Raw genomic sequence first — 24,759 nt, 5'->3', positions numbered from 1 at the left:
TGTATATGTATGCATTGTGATAAGAGTTGTATGAGGCCCTAATAAAATGTAATAAATAAATAAATAAAGATTAAAAAAAGAAATGATGACACAAAAGAGGTGAACAGAAAATTTCAAAGGACAACATATGAAGACAAACTAAAGTAATAGAGTGAAATGTGCAAATAGCTGGAGTCGGAAAGCCCAACATGAAGAATATGCACACCATTTATCAACCTGAAAAAATGAAAAAAGTAGTGAAAGCCTCAAGTTTCAATATTGAAAGCTTTTCAGGGGCAAAATTCTACTGGCGAAGCCTTCGGATTATATGGATCATTAAAAAAAAAACTACAGATAGCTTTGAGAAGAACGATAATTCCACAACACTTCGTTGTTGTCATGCGGAAGCTTTCCATTAATTGAGACAGCTGTGCGTTTCTGAACTGAACATGAAAATACTGCATGGTTAATTTTGTGTATTACATTTTGAAAGGTATACATCATGGTTGAATCCTCTCACCATCGTCAATTAATCTGTATACCGAGCAAATCAGCAGAGACGCTGGCTTATATGAAGAAAATGTGGCATCAGGACTGGAAGAAGGGTCATCAACAACCTTCCGTATGCTGATGACAAAACTGACTTGCTGAAAGTAAGGAGGATCTGAAACACTTGCTGATAATAATCACGGATTTTGGGCTTCAATGTGGATTACTCCAGTAGTTTTGAAAATGTAGAAGAAATGGATTGATATCTTGAGATACACAATACACCCACATTGATGCAGAAAATATGGAGAAATAACAGCTCAATAACAAAATATTAAATAGAATAGGTTATGAAGAAAGTTCCAACCACGAAGAGCCCAGGACCAGATGGCTTCAAAGGGAGAATTCTACCAATTATTCAGGGAAGAGTTATCACCAAATCTACACAGACTATCCCCGGATATAGAAAAGGGAAGCAAAGTCGGAAAGACATTCTATGAATGGAGGGTAGCACTGATCCAGAAACTAGGCAAAGACCCCACAAATACAGAACACTGTAGACCAATATCCCTCACCAACATGGACTCTAAACTTCTCCGTAAAATGTTGGCAAATAAAATCCAAGAGCTTTTTTTTTAATGGAAAACACTCTACCATAGTCTGGTGGGATTCAGATCAGGGACAAAAAATGTTGGTTCAACATTTGAAAAATAATTAATGTCATACACAAAAGAAAAAGACAATGTGTAAGAAGTCATGAAAATGACAATAAATAGCGAAAAGACATTTGAAAATATGCAATAGGCGTTTCTGTTATAAAAAAAAAACACTCTGGTCTGGGAAATAGGAATAGAGAGAAATTCATGAACATAATAAAGCCTAAAGCCATATATACTAAGAAATAAAGGTAAAAATCATGCGCAAAGAGAAAAATATTGAAAACATTTCCCTTCAGAACCAGAACCAAACAAGACTGTCCACATCACTACTCTTATGTAACACTACTCTTTTGGCTCGAAGTCTTAGCCAGAACAATTAAAAAAGAATTAAGCCATTAAAAAAAATCAAGGGAAAAGAATTGGGCCAAAAAAAATGAAGTAAAACTCCTAACTATTTATAGATGATGTGATTTCATACGTAAAAAGAAACACGAATTCTCCAAAAAGATGACTGGAATGAATGGAGGTGTTTTGGAAAACCCGTGAGATTAATAAGTAAAAATATATTGGATTACTGCATCCTAGTTGGGAGAGCTCTGAAAAAGTTATTAAAAAGCAATACCACTTATCAAAGTTATACTAAGATGAATTACTTCGTGAGAAACCTAATTAAAGAAACAAATGACTATCCAAAGTAAACTAGGTGACTTTATTACAAGAAACCAAGAGACCTACACAAATGCAAAAGCATCCAATGTTCATGGATATGATGACTTATCGTTGTGAAAATATCAATGCTACCCAGAGATTTTTATAAATACAATGCAATTGCGATGCAAATCCCAATGTCATTCTTTGTGAAGTGGAAAGAATAACTACCGACTTCATTTGGAGATATGAGAGACCTAGGATGAGCAAAGAACTCCTTAGACAGAACAACATAGAGAGTCTTACGCTACCTACCTCAACACCTATGACAACCACATTAGTCAAAACAGGCTTGTAATGGTGTAATGATAGATGCATAGACTAATGCAGAAGGCAAAAAAAAAAAATGCCCACAGAAATAAACCCATCCAAATACAGGCAAGTGATCTTTGACAAAGGACCGAATCCATGAAATTGTTACGTGACAGCCTCTTCAACAAATGGGGCTGTAGAAATTGGATCTCCATCTCCATGTACCAGAGGACCCCTCCCTAATCCAAGGCACGCAAATGAACTCAAGATGATGGATTAAAGACATGAGTTCAAACCCCAGAGCTATCTATTGCGGGGCATACACAGACTACCAAATATAATATAAAGGAAAGCGCACAAAGTGGGAGACCAAATAGATAACCGAGACCTACTGAAAATAAGTTGCACACATTAAGACTTTACCCAAAGAGTAAAATGAGAGCCCGATGTACTGGGAATAAATCTTGAGCAAAGACACAACAAACAAGGCCCGGATTACTAAAATCTATACCATTGTGTGACACCTCAATAAGGGGGAAAATCCAATTCAAAAGTGGGCAAAAGACATAGTACACCAAAGATGAGACTCACGTGGCTCACAAACACATGCAAAAATGCTAACAGTGATCACTAATCATCTGAGAGATGTAGATTAAAATAAAGATGAGATCTCACCGTGAACCCATGATGATAGCCAAATAATGTTCAGTTTTGATAGTGTCCCAGGGTGTCCTTTAGACAGCGTCAGCCATGGAAGAAATATCTCAGCAGTCAGCAATCGCCATTCTCAGGAATCTGCCAGGTCTCCTTGACGTTTTGGATAACTTCCGTAACAGGACAGGGTCGCGTCACATATCGGCTTCTCTCCTTTCTTCTGGGCCTTGCTGGCAGAAGAGAAATCCACCTATCTATCTCCTTTGCCTGTGAAAAATATAAACAAATAGCCCCTCTCTCTGGGGAGTCATGAACCTGAAAAAGGAATTATGATGAATAGCGGGTGGCTTCTCCATCTCTTCCCTGTCCATCTTTCTCCAAACATGGTTGCGTCCTTCTAAGGAGAGGCCCACAGCTTTCTTCTGTAAAAACATGATTGCATAGCCTCTTCTCCAGGTGAATGGACCTGGATCCCAAACGCGGCTTCCATCGTCTTCGGATTTCTTAGGATTAATTTTCTCTGTAGGAATTGAAAACGTGCTTATCTGCCCTCATTTTGTCACGCACTTTTAGTGAGGAGAAAAAAAATTTGGTTAAAATCACCAAATGAAATTTGTCACACACGAGATTCCTCTTTTCCCCCTTCTGTTTTAGCAATGTAAATATTAAAACACTGCTAGCAGTCTCAGTTACCTGGCTAGGTCTTGAACCAGTGAAACTACTTGTTAGATAGCCTCCATTGTTAAGTGAATCTTGGCTTTGGGCTCTCAGAGAATTAAGAGAGCTAAATTGAGAGAACTTCGTACCATACTTTGAAAGACTGGAAAATTTCTTAAGAAATTTTGTTCACCTGCTCTCTAAGTAATTTACCAAACAGACATTTTTTTTTCTCTCTCTCCAAGTTTACCAATAAGGTTGTAGGCTCAATTAAGCCGCTTTTCCCTTCAGGCTTCTTACACTGTATGATTGTACAATCTTGCAATCGTCTCTCTTGGTTAACTTCACTCATTCCTTCCATGCTGGACGTAGAGGAAGTTCACGGGAGGGTCTTAGGCCCTCCTGAATGACCTAAAGAAATGACCCTGTATCCAAAGTTTAAAACCATTTCCCCTTCGATCTCTAATACCGTGGGGGGTGGGGGGTAAGCGCTCTCGTTTCCCCACAACAGCATTCCAAAAGACCCCTGGATTTAAAGGGTGGTCAGACTTCTCAAGGACTCTTTCCTGATAGGCATACAATTTTACTCTAGCACAGCAAGGAAGCCAAAATTGGCTTAAGCGATCTTCTTTTATAAACCATGATATATCAGAATTCATCACTGCCTTAACTTTTTCATAATCTCGTTCAATAATTCCAGCAACAGTCAGAACACCGTGAGGATTTACATTAGACTTTCCTAATCGACATCCTAGAGTTCTTTTAGGTAGCGAACCCCAATTACTGCTCTTAACAATTTCTGATAGAATCACAGCTTTTGGCTTTACTTCACAACTCTGATCCACTCCAGTATCAATTTGAATTTCTTGAGTAGTCAGGTTAAAACTTCCTGACAAAAACGGTATTACTCTTTCAATAAGGGGCTCCTGTTCTTTAGCATCAGCAAACTGCTGTGGGGGCTCCTGAGCCTTCTCTTGGTTAATCAAGGTTATAGCAGCCAGAACAGGGGCTGGGGTTCTGCAAGTTTGGCTAGGTCTGGTCTCCTGCTGTGAGGTTGGGGGATGCCTGCAGTTTCTCTTTAGGATCTTTGCTCTGGCCGGCAGACACCTTGCCTCCCATGTTCTGCTGGGTGGGGTCTGTATCCAGCTCCTTCCTCCATTACCTGCGCTCCGGTTCAAAGGGGCTGGGAGCACGCCCCGCTGCCCGTTTCTTGGCTTGGCGTTACTTCCAGGTAAATGGCCTCAATTGCTACACTTTGAATGACCACCCTCTGCCCAGTGACTACCTCTCTCGCAGCCGGGGCAGAGTCCAGTTGCCTCGGACTCTCTCCCTGGATCTTCTCCGCTGTGAATCGTCCTGCTCTTTTGCGACATCCGCCTGCAGTCTCTCTGGTAACGTCCCTGGGCTCCAGGTGGGCGTGGTGGCATGCGGAGGTTGGCATGGTCACGTGCGCGTGTGTCCGTGGTCATGTACGCAGGTGGGCGTGGTCACGGTCGCAGGTGTCTGTGGGTAGGGGCCCAGGCGAGCACAGTAAAGTGCGCAGGCAGGCGTGGTCACGTGCTCTGGCTGGCTGGTCACGTGCGCAGGTGGGCGCGGTCACGTGCAGAAGCGGGAGTGGTCCCTTGAGGAGGCGGGCGTGGTCCCGGTCGCGGGTGGGTGTGGCCACGCAAGGGTGGGCGTGGTCATGTGAGCGGGCGGGCATGGTCGTCCCAACTTTACCCTTAACCCTTATAGTTCATAAATAATTATTTTATCTTATCTTACGCTGCCCGGCGTCTCCCCTCACCCACCTTCCCATTGCACATCTCCCAGAGAGGAGGTTCCCCATAGATCCCCAAGATCGGTTCTCTCTTTCTACACCCCCGTGCCTCCTGGTGTCGCCACTCCCACCGCTGGTCCTGAGGGGTTCATCCGTCATAGGGAGTGACCAAGGCCAAGGTAACTGATGGGGAATTACTGAAACCAGAATGAAACTGAACATGGTATAGGTTGTAACTCTTCATGGGAGCAGAAAGCCTCATTTTTCTGGCATGAAGGGTTGGAGACTTGGAACCGCTGACCTTGTGCTTCACAGTGCAATATGCTAAATCAGCTCATGAAAAATTTATGGTCCATAATGATCTGAGCTGCAATTACTTGGTGGAAGAGAAAAAGAGCAAGAGGATAAAGCTGGAACAGAATGAATTGTGGTTAAAATGACCCAAACAAAGCAAAAGAAAAAAAATCTCTCCTACAAACTCACAGCCATCAAGTTGATTCAGACTCATAGTGATCTTGTAGAACAGAGCAGGACTTCCCTCTCTTTCCCAGACTATAAAAAATCTTCAGAGGGACAGAGCTTCACCACATGGAATGCAAAGAAACCAAACTGACTAAAACGACACCACGGAGAAGCTCAATACCAGCACCTTCAATGGAAGCAGGGGCTTAGTGCAATGCATCAATTGCTCATGAGCATGTTCAAATTCAAGTTGAAGAAGAATAAAACAAACCCACGAGAGTCCAAATACAACAGGTATATATATCTCACTTAAATTTCTCACAAGAATAAATTTGATTCATTGAACACTAATGACAGAAGACCAAATGATCTGTGGAATGATGCCAGATGAGAAAACTATTATAAAAGACAGAAAAAATATATCAAAGTGGATGTCAAAAGGGATTCTTTAACCTAGTCTTGACTACACCATAGCTAAAACGTGTGTAAGACATGATGACACTCTAGCTCAAAAGCAATAAAGCCCACAAGGAAGAAGCACACCAGCCTGTGCGATCACGCGGTAACAAAGGGACCATGTATAAGGCATCATGCAAAAAAAAGAATATGTGTGTGTGTATATGTATATATATGCCTTAGTGAATGAATGGGGAGGTGCAGAGTGGAGACCCAAGGCCCATGTGTCGGCCACTGGAGATCCCCTCATAGAGGGGTTTAGGAGAGGAGATGGGTCGGTCAGGGTGTGATGTAGTACCGATGAAGAACACAGATTTCCCCCAGATCCTGGATGCTTCCTCCCCCCAACTACCATGATCCGAATTCTACCTTGCAGGACTGGATGGGGCAGAGATTGTACACTGGTGCATATGGGAGCTGGAGGCACAGGGAATCCAGGATGGATGATACCTTCAGGACCAGGGGTGTGAGGGGCGATGTTGGGAGAGTGGAGGGTCAGTGGGTTGGAAAGAGGGAACTGATGACAGGGATCCACATGTGACCTCCTCCCCGGGAGAGGGACGGCAGGGAAGGGGGGGGGGAGACTCCGGATAGGGTAAGATATGACAAAATAACAATCAGTAAATTGACAAGGGCTCGTGAGGGAGCGGGGAGCAGGGAGGGAGGGAGAAAATAAAAGAGGACCTGATGCAAAGGGCTTCAGCGGGGAGCAAAAGCCTTGAAAATGATTAGGGCAAAGTATGTATGGATGTGGTTTATACAATTGATGTATGTATATGTATGCATTGTGATAAGAGTTGTATGAGGCCCTAATAAAATGTAATAAATAAATAAATAAAGATTAAAAAAAGAAATGATGACACAAAAGAGGTGAACAGAAAATTTCAAAGGACAACATATGAAGACAAACTAAAGTAATAGAGTGAAATGTGCAAATAGCTGGAGTCGGAAAGCCCAACATGAAGAATATGCACACCATTTATCAACCTGAAAAAATGAAAAAAGTAGTGAAAGCCTCAAGTTTCAATATTGAAAGCTTTTCAGGGGCAAAATTCTACTGGCGAAGCCTTCGGATTATATGGATCATTAAAAAAAAAACTACAGATAGCTTTGAGAAGAACGATAATTCCACAACACTTCGTTGTTGTCATGCGGAAGCTTTCCATTAATTGAGACAGCTGTGCGTTTCTGAACTGAACATGAAAATACTGCATGGTTAATTTTGTGTATTACATTTTGAAAGGTATACATCATGGTTGAATCCTCTCACCATCGTCAATTAATCTGTATACCGAGCAAATCAGCAGAGACGCTGGCTTATATGAAGAAAATGTGGCATCAGGACTGGAAGAAGGGTCATCAACAACCTTCCGTATGCTGATGACAAAACTGACTTGCTGAAAGTAAGGAGGATCTGAAACACTTGCTGATAATAATCACGGATTTTGGGCTTCAATGTGGATTACTCCAGTAGTTTTGAAAATGTAGAAGAAATGGATTGATATCTTGAGATACACAATACACCCACATTGATGCAGAAAATATGGAGAAATAACAGCTCAATAACAAAATATTAAATAGAATAGGTTATGAAGAAAGTTCCAACCACGAAGAGCCCAGGACCAGATGGCTTCAAAGGGAGAATTCTACCAATTATTCAGGGAAGAGTTATCACCAAATCTACACAGACTATCCCCGGATATAGAAAAGGGAAGCAAAGTCGGAAAGACATTCTATGAATGGAGGGTAGCACTGATCCAGAAACTAGGCAAAGACCCCACAAATACAGAACACTGTAGACCAATATCCCTCACCAACATGGACTCTAAACTTCTCCGTAAAATGTTGGCAAATAAAATCCAAGAGCTTTTTTTTTAATGGAAAACACTCTACCATAGTCTGGTGGGATTCAGATCAGGGACAAAAAATGTTGGTTCAACATTTGAAAAATAATTAATGTCATACACAAAAGAAAAAGACAATGTGTAAGAAGTCATGAAAATGACAATAAATAGCGAAAAGACATTTGAAAATATGCAATAGGCGTTTCTGTTATAAAAAAAAAACACTCTGGTCTGGGAAATAGGAATAGAGAGAAATTCATGAACATAATAAAGCCTAAAGCCATATATACTAAGAAATAAAGGTAAAAATCATGCGCAAAGAGAAAAATATTGAAAACATTTCCCTTCAGAACCAGAACCAAACAAGACTGTCCACATCACTACTCTTATGTAACACTACTCTTTTGGCTCGAAGTCTTAGCCAGAACAATTAAAAAAGAATTAAGCCATTAAAAAAAATCAAGGGAAAAGAATTGGGCCAAAAAAAATGAAGTAAAACTCCTAACTATTTATAGATGATGTGATTTCATACGTAAAAAGAAACACGAATTCTCCAAAAAGATGACTGGAATGAATGGAGGTGTTTTGGAAAACCCGTGAGATTAATAAGTAAAAATATATTGGATTACTGCATCCTAGTTGGGAGAGCTCTGAAAAAGTTATTAAAAAGCAATACCACTTATCAAAGTTATACTAAGATGAATTACTTCGTGAGAAACCTAATTAAAGAAACAAATGACTATCCAAAGTAAACTAGGTGACTTTATTACAAGAAACCAAGAGACCTACACAAATGCAAAAGCATCCAATGTTCATGGATATGATGACTTATCGTTGTGAAAATATCAATGCTACCCAGAGATTTTTATAAATACAATGCAATTGCGATGCAAATCCCAATGTCATTCTTTGTGAAGTGGAAAGAATAACTACCGACTTCATTTGGAGATATGAGAGACCTAGGATGAGCAAAGAACTCCTTAGACAGAACAACATAGAGAGTCTTACGCTACCTACCTCAACACCTATGACAACCACATTAGTCAAAACAGGCTTGTAATGGTGTAATGATAGATGCATAGACTAATGCAGAAGGCAAAAAAAAAAAATGCCCACAGAAATAAACCCATCCAAATACAGGCAAGTGATCTTTGACAAAGGACCGAATCCATGAAATTGTTACGTGACAGCCTCTTCAACAAATGGGGCTGTAGAAATTGGATCTCCATCTCCATGTACCAGAGGACCCCTCCCTAATCCAAGGCACGCAAATGAACTCAAGATGATGGATTAAAGACATGAGTTCAAACCCCAGAGCTATCTATTGCGGGGCATACACAGACTACCAAATATAATATAAAGGAAAGCGCACAAAGTGGGAGACCAAATAGATAACCGAGACCTACTGAAAATAAGTTGCACACATTAAGACTTTACCCAAAGAGTAAAATGAGAGCCCGATGTACTGGGAATAAATCTTGAGCAAAGACACAACAAACAAGGCCCGGATTACTAAAATCTATACCATTGTGTGACACCTCAATAAGGGGGAAAATCCAATTCAAAAGTGGGCAAAAGACATAGTACACCAAAGATGAGACTCACGTGGCTCACAAACACATGCAAAAATGCTAACAGTGATCACTAATCATCTGAGAGATGTAGATTAAAATAAAGATGAGATCTCACCGTGAACCCATGATGATAGCCAAATAATGTTCAGTTTTGATAGTGTCCCAGGGTGTCCTTTAGACAGCGTCAGCCATGGAAGAAATATCTCAGCAGTCAGCAATCGCCATTCTCAGGAATCTGCCAGGTCTCCTTGACGTTTTGGATAACTTCCGTAACAGGACAGGGTCGCGTCACATATCGGCTTCTCTCCTTTCTTCTGGGCCTTGCTGGCAGAAGAGAAATCCACCTATCTATCTCCTTTGCCTGTGAAAAATATAAACAAATAGCCCCTCTCTCTGGGGAGTCATGAACCTGAAAAAGGAATTATGATGAATAGCGGGTGGCTTCTCCATCTCTTCCCTGTCCATCTTTCTCCAAACATGGTTGCGTCCTTCTAAGGAGAGGCCCACAGCTTTCTTCTGTAAAAACATGATTGCATAGCCTCTTCTCCAGGTGAATGGACCTGGATCCCAAACGCGGCTTCCATCGTCTTCGGATTTCTTAGGATTAATTTTCTCTGTAGGAATTGAAAACGTGCTTATCTGCCCTCATTTTGTCACGCACTTTTAGTGAGGAGAAAAAAAATTTGGTTAAAATCACCAAATGAAATTTGTCACACACGAGATTCCTCTTTTCCCCCTTCTGTTTTAGCAATGTAAATATTAAAACACTGCTAGCAGTCTCAGTTACCTGGCTAGGTCTTGAACCAGTGAAACTACTTGTTAGATAGCCTCCATTGTTAAGTGAATCTTGGCTTTGGGCTCTCAGAGAATTAAGAGAGCTAAATTGAGAGAACTTCGTACCATACTTTGAAAGACTGGAAAATTTCTTAAGAAATTTTGTTCACCTGCTCTCTAAGTAATTTACCAAACAGACATTTTTTTTTCTCTCTCTCCAAGTTTACCAATAAGGTTGTAGGCTCAATTAAGCCGCTTTTCCCTTCAGGCTTCTTACACTGTATGATTGTACAATCTTGCAATCGTCTCTCTTGGTTAACTTCACTCATTCCTTCCATGCTGGACGTAGAGGAAGTTCACGGGAGGGTCTTAGGCCCTCCTGAATGACCTAAAGAAATGACCCTGTATCCAAAGTTTAAAACCATTTCCCCTTCGATCTCTAATACCGTGGGGGGTGGGGGGTAAGCGCTCTCGTTTCCCCACAACAGCATTCCAAAAGACCCCTGGATTTAAAGGGTGGTCAGACTTCTCAAGGACTCTTTCCTGATAGGCATACAATTTTACTCTAGCACAGCAAGGAAGCCAAAATTGGCTTAAGCGATCTTCTTTTATAAACCATGATATATCAGAATTCATCACTGCCTTAACTTTTTCATAATCTCGTTCAATAATTCCAGCAACAGTCAGAACACCGTGAGGATTTACATTAGACTTTCCTAATCGACATCCTAGAGTTCTTTTAGGTAGCGAACCCCAATTACTGCTCTTAACAATTTCTGATAGAATCACAGCTTTTGGCTTTACTTCACAACTCTGATCCACTCCAGTATCAATTTGAATTTCTTGAGTAGTCAGGTTAAAACTTCCTGACAAAAACGGTATTACTCTTTCAATAAGGGGCTCCTGTTCTTTAGCATCAGCAAACTGCTGTGGGGGCTCCTGAGCCTTCTCTTGGTTAATCAAGGTTATAGCAGCCAGAACAGGGGCTGGGGTTCTGCAAGTTTGGCTAGGTCTGGTCTCCTGCTGTGAGGTTGGGGGATGCCTGCAGTTTCTCTTTAGGATCTTTGCTCTGGCCGGCAGACACCTTGCCTCCCATGTTCTGCTGGGTGGGGTCTGTATCCAGCTCCTTCCTCCATTACCTGCGCTCCGGTTCAAAGGGGCTGGGAGCACGCCCCGCTGCCCGTTTCTTGGCTTGGCGTTACTTCCAGGTAAATGGCCTCAATTGCTACACTTTGAATGACCACCCTCTGCCCAGTGACTACCTCTCTCGCAGCCGGGGCAGAGTCCAGTTGCCTCGGACTCTCTCCCTGGATCTTCTCCGCTGTGAATCGTCCTGCTCTTTTGCGACATCCGCCTGCAGTCTCTCTGGTAACGTCCCTGGGCTCCAGGTGGGCGTGGTGGCATGCGGAGGTTGGCATGGTCACGTGCGCGTGTGTCCGTGGTCATGTACGCAGGTGGGCGTGGTCACGGTCGCAGGTGTCTGTGGGTAGGGGCCCAGGCGAGCACAGTAAAGTGCGCAGGCAGGCGTGGTCACGTGCTCTGGCTGGCTGGTCACGTGCGCAGGTGGGCGCGGTCACGTGCAGAAGCGGGAGTGGTCCCTTGAGGAGGCGGGCGTGGTCCCGGTCGCGGGTGGGTGTGGCCACGCAAGGGTGGGCGTGGTCATGTGAGCGGGCGGGCATGGTCGTCCCAACTTTACCCTTAACCCTTATAGTTCATAAATAATTATTTTATCTTATCTTACGCTGCCCGGCGTCTCCCCTCACCCACCTTCCCATTGCACATCTCCCAGAGAGGAGGTTCCCCATAGATCCCCAAGATCGGTTCTCTCTTTCTACACCCCCGTGCCTCCTGGTGTCGCCACTCCCACCGCTGGTCCTGAGGGGTTCATCCGTCATAGGGAGTGACCAAGGCCAAGGTAACTGATGGGGAATTACTGAAACCAGAATGAAACTGAACATGGTATAGGTTGTAACTCTTCATGGGAGCAGAAAGCCTCATTTTTCTGGCATGAAGGGTTGGAGACTTGGAACCGCTGACCTTGTGCTTCACAGTGCAATATGCTAAATCAGCTCATGAAAAATTTATGGTCCATAATGATCTGAGCTGCAATTACTTGGTGGAAGAGAAAAAGAGCAAGAGGATAAAGCTGGAACAGAATGAATTGTGGTTAAAATGACCCAAACAAAGCAAAAGAAAAAAAATCTCTCCTACAAACTCACAGCCATCAAGTTGATTCAGACTCATAGTGATCTTGTAGAACAGAGCAGGACTTCCCTCTCTTTCCCAGACTATAAAAAATCTTCAGAGGGACAGAGCTTCACCACATGGAATGCAAAGAAACCAAACTGACTAAAACGACACCACGGAGAAGCTCAATACCAGCACCTTCAATGGAAGCAGGGGCTTAGTGCAATGCATCAATTGCTCATGAGCATGTTCAAATTCAAGTTGAAGAAGAATAAAACAAACCCACGAGAGTCCAAATACAACAGGTATATATATCTCACTTAAATTTCTCACAAGAATAAATTTGATTCATTGAACACTAATGACAGAAGACCAAATGATCTGTGGAATGATGCCAGATGAGAAAACTATTATAAAAGACAGAAAAAATATATCAAAGTGGATGTCAAAAGGGATTCTTTAACCTAGTCTTGACTACACCATAACTAAAACGTGTGTAAGACATGATGACACTCTAGCTCAAAAGCAATAAAGCCCACAAGGAAGAAGCACACCAGCCTGTGCGATCACGCGGTAACAAAGGGACCATGTATAAGGCATCATGCAAAAAAAAGAATATGTGTGTGTGTATATGTATATATATGCCTTAGTGAATGAATGGGGAGGTGCAGAGTGGAGACCCAAGGCCCATGTGTCGGCCACTGGAGATCCCCTCATAGAGGGGTTTAGGAGAGGAGATGGGTCGGTCAGGGTGTGATGTAGTACCGATGAAGAACACAGATTTCCCCCAGATCCTGGATGCTTCCTCCCCCCAACTACCATGATCCGAATTCTACCTTGCAGGACTGGATGGGGCAGAGATTGTACACTGGTGCATATGGGAGCTGGAGGCACAGGGAATCCAGGATGGATGATACCTTCAGGACCAGGGGTGTGAGGGGCGATGTTGGGAGAGTGGAGGGTCAGTGGGTTGGAAAGAGGGAACTGATGACAGGGATCCACATGTGACCTCCTCCCCGGGAGAGGGACGGCAGGGAAGGGGGGGGGGAGACTCCGGATAGGGTAAGATATGACAAAATAACAATCAGTAAATTGACAAGGGCTCGTGAGGGAGCGGGGAGCAGGGAGGGAGGGAGAAAATAAAAGAGGACCTGATGCAAAGGGCTTCAGCGGGGAGCAAAAGCCTTGAAAATGATTAGGGCAAAGTATGTATGGATGTGGTTTATACAATTGATGTATGTATATGTATGCATTGTGATAAGAGTTGTATGAGGCCCTAATAAAATGTAATAAATAAATAAATAAAGATTAAAAAAAGAAATGATGACACAAAAGAGGTGAACAGAAAATTTCAAAGGACAACATATGAAGACAAACTAAAGTAATAGAGTGAAATGTGCAAATAGCTGGAGTCGGAAAGCCCAACATGAAGAATATGCACACCATTTATCAACCTGAAAAAATGAAAAAAGTAGTGAAAGCCTCAAGTTTCAATATTGAAAGCTTTTCAGGGGCAAAATTCTACTGGCGAAGCCTTCGGATTATATGGATCATTAAAAAAAAAACTACAGATAGCTTTGAGAAGAACGATAATTCCACAACACTTCGTTGTTGTCATGCGGAAGCTTTCCATTAATTGAGACAGCTGTGCGTTTCTGAACTGAACATGAAAATACTGCATGGTTAATTTTGTGTATTACATTTTGAAAGGTATACATCATGGTTGAATCCTCTCACCATCGTCAATTAATCTGTATACCGAGCAAATCAGCAGAGACGCTGGCTTATATGAAGAAAATGTGGCATCAGGACTGGAAGAAGGGTCATCAACAACCTTCCGTATGCTGATGACAAAACTGACTTGCTGAAAGTAAGGAGGATCTGAAACACTTGCTGATAATAATCACGGATTTTGGGCTTCAATGTGGATTACTCCAGTAGTTTTGAAAATGTAGAAGAAATGGATTGATATCTTGAGATACACAATACACCCACATTGATGCAGAAAATATGGAGAAATAACAGCTCAATAACAAAATATTAAATAGAATAGGTTATGAAGAAAGTTCCAACCACGAAGAGCCCAGGACCAGATGGCTTCAAAGGGAGAATTCTACCAATTATTCAGGGAAGAGTTATCACCAAATCTACACAGACTATCCCCGGATATAGAAAAGGGAAGCAAAGTCGGAAAGACATTCTATGAATGGAGGGTAGCACTGATCCAGAAACTAGGCAAAGACCCCACAAATACAGAACACTGTAGACCAATATCCCTCACCAACATGGACTCTAAACTTCTCCGTAAAATGTTGGCAAATAAAATCCAAGAGCTTTTTTTTTAATGGAAAACACTCTACCATAGTCTGGTGGGATTCAGATCAGGGACAAAAAATGTTGGTTCAACATTTGAAAAATAATTAATGTCATACACAAAAGAAAAAGACAATGTGTAAGAAGTCATGAAAATGACAATAAATAGCGAAAAGACATTTGAAAATATGCAATAGGCGTTTCTGTTATAAAAAAAAAACACTCTGGTCTGGGAAATAGGAATAGAGAGAAATTCATGAACATAATAAAGCCTAAAGCCATATATACTAAGAAATAAAGGTAAAAATCATGCGCAAAGAGAAAAATATTGAAAACATTTCCCTTCAGAACCAGAACCAAACAAGACTGTCCACATCACTACTCTTATGTAACACTACTCTTTTGGCTCGAAGTCTTAGCCAGAACAATTAAAAAAGAATTAAGCCATTAAAAAAAATCAAGGGAAAAGAATTGGGCCAAAAAAAATGAAGTAAAACTCCTAACTATTTATAGATGATGTGATTTCATACGTAAAAAGAAACACGAATTCTCCAAAAAGATGACTGGAATGAATGGAGGTGTTTTGGAAAACCCGTGAGATTAATAAGTAAAAATATATTGGATTACTGCATCCTAGTCGGGAGAGCTCTGAAAAAGTTATTAAAAAGCAATACCACTTATCAAAGTTATACTAAGATGAATTACTTCGTGAGAAACCTAATTAAAGAAACAAATGACTATCCAAAGTAAACTAGGTGACTTTATTACAAGAAACCAAGAGACCTACACAAATGCAAAAGCATCCAATGTTCATGGATATGATGACTTATCGTTGTGAAAATATCAATGCTACCCAGAGATTTTTATAAATACAATGCAATTGCGATGCAAATCCCAATGTCATTCTTTGTGAAGTGGAAAGAATAACTACCGACTTCATTTGGAGATATGAGAGACCTAGGATGAGCAAAGAACTCCTTAGACAGAACAACATAGAGAGTCTTACGCTACCTACCTCAACACCTATGACAACCACATTAGTCAAAACAGGCTTGTAATGGTGTAATGATAGATGCATAGACTAATGCAGAAGGCAAAAAAAAAAAATGCCCACAGAAATAAACCCATCCAAATACAGGCAAGTGATCTTTGACAAAGGACCGAATCCATGAAATTGTTACGTGACAGCCTCTTCAACAAATGGGGCTGTAGAAATTGGATCTCCATCTCCATGTACCAGAGGACCCCTCCCTAATCCAAGGCACGCAAATGAACTCAAGATGATGGATTAAAGACATGAGTTCAAACCCCAGAGCTATCTATTGCGGGGCATACACAGACTACCAAATATAATATAAAGGAAAGCGCACAAAGTGGGAGACCAAATAGATAACCGAGACCTACTGAAAATAAGTTGCACACATTAAGACTTTACCCAAAGAGTAAAATGAGAGCCCGATGTACTGGGAATAAATCTTGAGCAAAGACACAACAAACAAGGCCCGGATTACTAAAATCTATACCATTGTGTGACACCTCAATAAGGGGGAAAATCCAATTCAAAAGTGGGCAAAAGACATAGTACACCAAAGATGAGACTCACGTGGCTCACAAACACATGCAAAAATGCTAACAGTGATCACTAATCATCTGAGAGATGTAGATTAAAATAAAGATGAGATCTCACCGTGAACCCATGATGATAGCCAAATAATGTTCAGTTTTGATAGTGTCCCAGGGTGTCCTTTAGACAGCGTCAGCCATGGAAGAAATATCTCAGCAGTCAGCAATCGCCATTCTCAGGAATCTGCCAGGTCTCCTTGACGTTTTGGATAACTTCCGTAACAGGACAGGGTCGCGTCACATATCGGCTTCTCTCCTTTCTTCTGGGCCTTGCTGGCAGAAGAGAAATCCACCTATCTATCTCCTTTGCCTGTGAAAAATATAAACAAATAGCCCCTCTCTCTGGGGAGTCATGAACCTGAAAAAGGAATTATGATGAATAGCGGGTGGCTTCTCCATCTCTTCCCTGTCCATCTTTCTCCAAACATGGTTGCGTCCTTCTAAGGAGAGGCCCACAGCTTTCTTCTGTAAAAACATGATTGCATAGCCTCTTTTCCAGGTGAATGGACCTGGATCCCAAACGCGGTTTCCATCGTCTTCGGATTTCTTAGGATTAATTTTCTCTGTCGAATCGAAAACATGCTTATCTGCCTTCATTTTGTCACGCACTTTTAGTGAGGAGAAAAAAAATTTGGGTAAAATCACCAAATGAAATTTGTCACACATGAGATTCCTCTTGTCCCCCTTCTGTTTTAACAATGCAAATATTAAAATACTGCTACCAGTCTCAGTTACCTAGCTAGGTCTTGAACCAGTGAAACTACTTGTTAGATAGCCTCCATTGTTAAGTGAATCTTGGCTTTCGGCTCTCAGAGAATTAAGAGAGCTAAATTGAGAGAACTTCGTACCATACTTTGAAAGACTGAAAAATTTCTTAAGAAATTTTGTTCAGCTGCTCTCTAAGTAATTTACCAAACAGACATTTTTTTTTTCTCTCTCCAAGTTTACCAATAAGGTTGTAGGCTCAATTAAGCCGCTTTGCCCTCCAGGCGTCTTACACTGTATGATTTTACAATCTTGCAATCGTCTCTCTTGGTTAACTTCACTCATTCCTTCCATGCTGGACGTAGAGGAAGTTCACGGGAGGGTCTTACGCCCTCCTGAATGACCTAAAGAAATGACCCTGTATCCAAAGTTTAAAACCATTTCCCCTTCGATCTCTAATACCGTGGGGGGTGGGGGGTAAGCGCTCTCGTTTCCCCACAACAGCATTCCAAAAGACCCCTGGATTTAAAGGGTGGTCAGACTTCTCAAGGACTCTTTCCTGATAGGCATACAATTTTACTCTAGCACAGCAAGGAAGCCAAAATTGGCTTAAGCGATCTTCTTTTATAAACCATGATATATCAGAATTCATCACTGCCTTAACTTTTTCATAATCTCGTTCAATAATTCCAGCAACAGTCAGAACACCGTGAGGATTTACATTAGACTTTCCTAATCGACATCCTAGAGTTCTTTTAGGTAGCGAACCCCAATTACTGCTCTTAACAATTTCTGATAGAATCACAGCTTTTGGCTTTACTTCACAACTCTGATCCACTCCAGTATCAATTTGAATTTCTTGAGTAGTCAGGTTAAAACTTCCTGACAAAAACGGTATTACTCTTTCAATAAGGGGCTCCTGTTCTTTAGCATCAGCAAACTGCTGTGGGCTCCTGAGCCTTCTCTTGGTTAATCAAGGTTATAGCAGCCAGAACAGGGGCTGGGGTTCTGCAAGTTTGGCTAGGTCTGGTCTCCTGCTGTGAGGTTGGGGGATGCCTGCAGTTTCTCTTTAGGATCTTTGCTCTGGCCGGCAGACACCTTGCCTCCCATGTTCTGCTGGGTGGGGTCTGTATCCAGCTCCTTCCTCTATTACCTGCGCTCCGGTTCAAAGGGGCTGGGAGCACGCCCCGCTGCCCGTTTCTTGGCTTGGCGTTACTTCCAGGTAAATGGCCTCAATTGCTACACTTTGAATGACCACCCTCTGCCCAGTGACTACCTCTCTCGCAGCCGGGGCAGAGTCCAGTTGCCTCGGACTCTCTCCCTGGATCTTCTCCGCTGTGAATCGTCCTGCTCTTTTGCGACATCCGCCTGCAGTCTCTCTGGTAACGTCCCTGGGCTCCAGGTGGGCGTGGTGGCATGCGGAGGTTGGCATGGTCACGTGCGCGTGTGTCCGTGGTCATGTACGCAGGTGGGCGTGGTCACGGTCGCAGGTGTCTGTGGGTAGGGGCCCAGGCGAGCACAGTAAAGTGCGCAGGCAGGCGTGGTCACGTGCTCTGGCTGGCTGGTCACGTGCGCAGGTGGGCGCGGTCACGTGCAGAAGCGGGAGTGGTCCCTTGAGGAGGCGGGCGTGGTCCCGGTCGCGGGTGGGTGTGGCCACGCAAGGGTGGGCGTGGTCATGTGAGCGGGCGGGCATGGTCGTCCCAACTTTACCCTTAACCCTTATAGTTCATAAATAATTATTTTATCTTATCTTACGCTGCCCGGCGTCTCCCCTCACCCACCTTCCCATTGCACATCTCCCAGAGAGGAGGTTCCCCATAGATCCCCAAGATCGGTTCTCTCTTTCTACACCCCCGTGCCTCCTGGTGTCGCCACTCCCACCGCTGGTCCTGAGGGGTTCATCCGTCATAGGGAGTGACCAAGGCCAAGGTAACTGATGGGGAATTACTGAAACCAGAATGAAACTGAACATGGTATAGGTTGTAACTCTTCATGGGAGCAGAAAGCCTCATTTTTCTGGCATGAAGGGTTGGAGACTTGGAACCGCTGACCTTGTGCTTCACAGTGCAATATGCTAAATCAGCTCATGAAAAATTTATGGTCCATAATGATCTGAGCTGCAATTACTTGGTGGAAGAGAAAAAGAGCAAGAGGATAAAGCTGGAACAGAATGAATTGTGGTTAAAATGACCCAAACAAAGCAAAAGAAAAAAAATCTCTCCTACAAACTCACAGCCATCAAGTTGATTCAGACTCATAGTGATCTTGTAGAACAGAGCAGGACTTCCCTCTCTTTCCCAGACTATAAAAAATCTTCAGAGGGACAGAGCTTCACCACATGGAATGCAAAGAAACCAAACTGACTAAAACGACACCACGGAGAAGCTCAATACCAGCACCTTCAATGGAAGCAGGGGCTTAGTGCAATGCATCAATTGCTCATGAGCATGTTCAAATTCAAGTTGAAGAAGAATAAAACAAACCCACGAGAGTCCAAATACAACAGGTATATATATCTCACTTAAATTTCTCACAAGAATAAATTTGATTCATTGAACACTAATGACAGAAGACCAAATGATCTGTGGAATGATGCCAGATGAGAAAACTATTATAAAAGACAGAAAAAATATATCAAAGTGGATGTCAAAAGGGATTCTTTAACCTAGTCTTGACTACACCATAGCTAAAACGTGTGTAAGACATGATGACACTCTAGCTCAAAAGCAATAAAGCCCACAAGGAAGAAGCACACCAGCCTGTGCGATCACGCGGTAACAAAGGGACCATGTATAAGGCATCATGCAAAAAAAAGAATATGTGTGTGTGTAAATGTATATATATGCCTTAGTGAATGAATGGGGAGGTGCAGAGTGGAGACCCAAGGCCCATGTGTCGGCCACTGGAGATCCCCTCATAGAGGGGTTTAGGAGAGGAGATGGGTCGGTCAGGGTGTGATGTAGTACCGATGAAGAACACAGATTTCCCCCAGATCCTGGATGCTTCCTCCCCCCAACTACCATGATCCGAATTCTACCTTGCAGGACTGGATGGGGCAGAGATTGTACACTGGTGCATATGGGAGCTGGAGGCACAGGGAATCCAGGATGGATGATACCTTCAGGACCAGGGGTGTGAGGGGCGATGTTGGGAGAGTGGAGGGTCAGTGGGTTGGAAAGAGGGAACTGATGACAGGGATCCACATGTGACCTCCTCCCCGGGAGAGGGACGGCAGGGAAGGGGGGGGGGAGACTCCGGATAGGGTAAGATATGACAAAATAACAATCAGTAAATTGACAAGGGCTCGTGAGGGAGCGGGGAGCAGGGAGGGAGGGAGAAAATAAAAGAGGACCTGATGCAAAGGGCTTCAGCGGGGAGCAAAAGCCTTGAAAATGATTAGGGCAAAGTATGTATGGATGTGGTTTATACAATTGATGTATGTATATGTATGCATTGTGATAAGAGTTGTATGAGGCCCTAATAAAATGTAATAAATAAATAAATAAAGATTAAAAAAAGAAATGATGACACAAAAGAGGTGAACAGAAAATTTCAAAGGACAACATATGAAGACAAACTAAAGTAATAGAGTGAAATGTGCAAATAGCTGGAGTCGGAAAGCCCAACATGAAGAATATGCACACCATTTATCAACCTGAAAAAATGAAAAAAGTAGTGAAAGCCTCAAGTTTCAATATTGAAAGCTTTTCAGGGGCAAAATTCTACTGGCGAAGCCTTCGGATTATATGGATCATTAAAAAAAAACTACAGATAGCTTTGAGAAGAACGATAATTCCACAACACTTCGTTGTTGTCATGCGGAAGCTTTCCATTAATTGAGACAGCTGTGCGTTTCTGAACTGAACATGAAAATACTGCATGGTTAATTTTGTGTATTACATTTTGAAAGGTATACATCATGGTTGAATCCTCTCACCATCGTCAATTAATCTGTATACCGAGCAAATCAGCAGAGACGCTGGCTTATATGAAGAAAATGTGGCATCAGGACTGGAAGAAGGGTCATCAACAACCTTCCGTATGCTGATGACAAAACTGACTTGCTGAAAGTAAGGAGGATCTGAAACACTTGCTGATAATAATCACGGATTTTGGGCTTCAATGTGGATTACTCCAGTAGTTTTGAAAATGTAGAAGAAATGGATTGATATCTTGAGATACACAATACACCCACATTGATGCAGAAAATATGGAGAAATAACAGCTCAATAACAAAATATTAAATAGAATAGGTTATGAAGAAAGTTCCAACCACGAAGAGCCCAGGACCAGATGGCTTCAAAGGGAGAATTCTACCAATTATTCAGGGAAGAGTTATCACCAAATCTACACAGACTATCCCCGGATATAGAAAAGGGAAGCAAAGTCGGAAAGACATTCTATGAATGGAGGGTAGCACTGATCCAGAAACTAGGCAAAGACCCCACAAATACAGAACACTGTAGACCAATATCCCTCACCAACATGGACTCTAAACTTCTCCGTAAAATGTTGGCAAATAAAATCCAAGAGCTTTTTTTTTAATGGAAAACACTCTACCATAGTCTGGTGGGATTCAGATCAGGGACAAAAAATGTTGGTTCAACATTTGAAAAATAATTAATGTCATACACAAAAGAAAAAGACAATGTGTAAGAAGTCATGAAAATGACAATAAATAGCGAAAAGACATTTGAAAATATGCAATAGGCGTTTCTGTTATAAAAAAAAAACACTCTGGTCTGGGAAATAGGAATAGAGAGAAATTCATGAACATAATAAAGCCTAAAGCCATATATACTAAGAAATAAAGGTAAAAATCATGCGCAAAGAGAAAAATATTGAAAACATTTCCCTTCAGAACCAGAACCAAACAAGACTGTCCACATCACTACTCTTATGTAACACTACTCTTTTGGCTCGAAGTCTTAGCCAGAACAATTAAAAAAGAATTAAGCCATTAAAAAAAATCAAGGGAAAAGAATTGGGCCAAAAAAAATGAAGTAAAACTCCTAACTATTTATAGATGATGTGATTTCATACGTAAAAAGAAACACGAATTCTCCAAAAAGATGACTGGAATGAATGGAGGTGTTTTGGAAAACCCGTGAGATTAATAAGTAAAAATATATTGGATTACTGCATCCTAGTCGGGAGAGCTCTGAAAAAGTTATTAAAAAGCAATACCACTTATCAAAGTTATACTAAGATGAATTACTTCGTGAGAAACCTAATTAAAGAAACAAATGACTATCCAAAGTAAACTAGGTGACTTTATTACAAGAAACCAAGAGACCTACACAAATGCAAAAGCATCCAATGTTCATGGATATGATGACTTATCGTTGTGAAAATATCAATGCTACCCAGAGATTTTTATAAATACAATGCAATTGCGATGCAAATCCCAATGTCATTCTTTGTGAAGTGGAAAGAATAACTACCGACTTCATTTGGAGATATGAGAGACCTAGGATGAGCAAAGAACTCCTTAGACAGAACAACATAGAGAGTCTTACGCTACCTACCTCAACACCTATGACAACCACATTAGTCAAAACAGGCTTGTAATGGTGTAATGATAGATGCATAGACTAATGCAGAAGGCAAAAAAAAAAAAATGCCCACAGAAATAAACCCATCCAAATACAGGCAAGTGATCTTTGACAAAGGACCGAATCCATGAAATTGTTACGTGACAGCCTCTTCAACAAATGGGGCTGTAGAAATTGGATCTCCATCTCCATGTACCAGAGGACCCCTCCCTAATCCAAGGCACGCAAATGAACTCAAGATGATGGATTAAAGACATGAGTTCAAACCCCAGAGCTATCTATTGCGGGGCATACACAGACTACCAAATATAATATAAAGGAAAGCGCACAAAGTGGGAGACCAAATAGATAACCGAGACCTACTGAAAATAAGTTGCACACATTAAGACTTTACCCAAAGAGTAAAATGAGAGCCCGATGTACTGGGAATAAATCTTGAGCAAAGACACAACAAACAAGGCCCAGATTACTAAAATCTATACCATTGTGTGACACCTCAATAAGGGGGAAAATCCAATTCAAAAGTGGGCAAAAGACATAGTACACCAAAGATGAGACTCACGTGGCTCACAAACACATGCAAAAATGCTAACAGTGATCACTAATCATCTGAGAGATGTAGATTAAAATAAAGATGAGATCTCACCGTGAACCCATGATGATAGCCAAATAATGTTCAGTTTTGATAGTGTCCCAGGGTGTCCTTTAGACAGCGTCAGCCATGGAAGAAATATCTCAGCAGTCAGCAATCGCCATTCTCAGGAATCTGCCAGGTCTCCTTGACGTTTTGGATAACTTCCGTAACAGGACAGGGTCGCGTCACATATCGGCTTCTCTCCTTTCTTCTGGGCCTTGCTGGCAGAAGAGAAATCCACCTATCTATCTCCTTTGCCTGTGAAAAATATAAACAAATAGCCCCTCTCTCTGGGGAGTCATGAACCTGAAAAAGGAATTATGATGAATAGCGGGTGGCTTCTCCATCTCTTCCCTGTCCATCTTTCTCCAAACATGGTTGCGTCCTTCTAAGGAGAGGCCCACAGCTTTCTTCTGTAAAAACATGATTGCATAGCCTCTTCTCCAGGTGAATGGACCTGGATCCCAAACGCGGCTTCCATCGTCTTCGGATTTCTTAGGATTAATTTTCTCTGTAGGAATTGAAAACGTGCTTATCTGCCCTCATTTTGTCACGCACTTTTAGTGAGGAGAAAAAAAATTTGGTTAAAATCACCAAATGAAATTTGTCACACACGAGATTCCTCTTTTCCCCCTTCTGTTTTAGCAATGTAAATATTAAAACACTGCTAGCAGTCTCAGTTACCTGGCTAGGTCTTGAACCAGTGAAACTACTTGTTAGATAGCCTCCATTGTTAAGTGAATCTTGGCTTTGGGCTCTCAGAGAATTAAGAGAGCTAAATTGAGAGAACTTCGTACCATACTTTGAAAGACTGGAAAATTTCTTAAGAAATTTTGTTCACCTGCTCTCTAAGTAATTTACCAAACAGACATTTTTTTTTTCTCTCTCTCCAAGTTTACCAATAAGGTTGTAGGCTCAATTAAGCCGCTTTTCCCTTCAGGCTTCTTACACTGTATGATTGTACAATCTTGCAATCGTCTCTCTTGGTTAACTTCACTCATTCCTTCCATGCTGGACGTAGAGGAAGTTCACGGGAGGGTCTTAGGCCCTCCTGAATGACCTAAAGAAATGACCCTGTATCCAAAGTTTAAAACCATTTCCCCTTCGATCTCTAATACCGTGGGGGGTGGGGGGTAAGCGCTCTCGTTTCCCCACAACAGCATTCCAAAAGACCCCTGGATTTAAAGGGTGGTCAGACTTCTCAAGGACTCTTTCCTGATAGGCATACAATTTTACTCTAGCACAGCAAGGAAGCCAAAATTGGCTTAAGCGATCTTCTTTTATAAACCATGATATATCAGAATTCATCACTGCCTTAACTTTTTCATAATCTCGTTCAATAATTCCAGCAACAGTCAGAACACCGTGAGGATTTACATTAGACTTTCCTAATCGACATCCTAGAGTTCTTTTAGGTAGCGAACCCCAATTACTGCTCTTAACAATTTCTGATAGAATCACAGCTTTTGGCTTTA

The sequence above is a fragment of the Tenrec ecaudatus genome, chromosome 11 (genome assembly GCF_050624435.1).
Source record: "Tenrec ecaudatus isolate mTenEca1 chromosome 11, mTenEca1.hap1, whole genome shotgun sequence".
Taxonomy (NCBI): Eukaryota; Metazoa; Chordata; class Mammalia; order Afrosoricida; family Tenrecidae; genus Tenrec; species Tenrec ecaudatus.
Note: the sequence above shows the minus strand (reverse complement) of the source record.